The 1095-nt window shown below is 44.7% G+C and overlaps 2 non-coding genes across 2 annotated transcripts; both read left to right on the top strand.

Moving 5' to 3' along the window:
• The first annotated feature begins 10 nt into the window (after positions 1-10).
• On the top strand, positions 11-104 carry trnai-uau. The gene is made up of 2 exons: positions 11-48; positions 69-104. It is a non-coding gene; the product is annotated as a tRNA-Ile (tRNA).
• A 648-nt stretch (positions 105-752) lies between these two features.
• Positions 753-846, top strand: trnai-uau. The gene is made up of 2 exons: positions 753-790; positions 811-846. It is a non-coding gene; the product is annotated as a tRNA-Ile (tRNA).
• Positions 847-1095: the final 249 nt, after the last annotated feature.

Here is a 1095-nt window from a genome sequence, read left to right as displayed (position 1 = left end):
AATGTATCAGGCTCCTGTGGCGCAATCGGTTAGCGTGTGGTACTTATACAGCAGTATGCAGCGAAGCAATGCCGAGGTTGTGAGTTCGAGCCTCACCAGGAGCATGTACTTTTCTTGAACCCTCTGCCTGTCTATTTATTGTCCAGAAAAGGAGCATTTTTCAAAACATTTAGGAGGACATTACATAAGTATGTCATTGAGATAACAGGTCAGAGTGCAGGCACAGCTAGTATTAAAATCCTTAGTTTTCTGACCCTGAGATTAAGAGTGTCATGCTCTACCGACTGAGCTAACCAGGCATCTCAGCGGTAATATTGACCTGGTCCGATTATCGTACAGCTCCGTTTGTGGAAAATATGGTGATCAGTGAGAGTGTTGTTAATGGATCCTGTGGTGCAATTGGTTAGCCTGTTTTACTTATACAGCAGTATAAGTCATTGAGATAACAGGTCAGAGTGCAGGCAAAGCTAGTATTCAAATTCATAGTCTTCTGTATCACCAGCTATGCCTGACAAGTCAGCAATGCAGGGTGGCGAGACTGCTCGAAAGTCCAAGCGGATGGCTGTTTGCGAAGTGTGTTGGTGCTTCGGCTCAGAAAAGAATCACCCCATTTGTGGTTTGAACCCACGAATACGAGATTAAGAGTCTCATGCTCTACCGTCTGAGTTAGCCAGGTCGGTCAATTGTCGGACTGACTCGGACCGAATATGGTACATCTATGTTTGTGCAAAATATGCTAATCAATGTATCAGGCTCCTGTGGCGCAATCGGTTAGCGTGTGGTACTTATACAGCAGTATGCAGCGAAGCAATGCCGAGGTTGTGAGTTCGAGCCTCACCAGGAGCATGTACTTTTCTTGAACCCTCTGCCTGTCTATTTATTGTCCAGAAAAGGAGCATTTTTCAAAACATTTAGGAGGACATTACATAAGTATGTCATTGAGATAACAGGTCAGAGTGCAGGCACAGCTAGTATTAAAATCCTTAGTTTTCTGACCCTGAGATTAAGAGTGTCATGCTCTACCGACTGAGCTAACCAGGCATCTCAGCGGTAATATTGACCTGGTCCGATTATCGTACAGCTCCGTTTGTGGAA

This window comes from Oncorhynchus gorbuscha, unplaced genomic scaffold, assembly GCF_021184085.1.
Source record: "Oncorhynchus gorbuscha isolate QuinsamMale2020 ecotype Even-year unplaced genomic scaffold, OgorEven_v1.0 Un_scaffold_21739, whole genome shotgun sequence".
Taxonomy (NCBI): Eukaryota; Metazoa; Chordata; class Actinopteri; order Salmoniformes; family Salmonidae; genus Oncorhynchus; species Oncorhynchus gorbuscha.
Note: the sequence above shows the minus strand (reverse complement) of the source record. Positions and strands in the feature narration are given on the sequence as shown.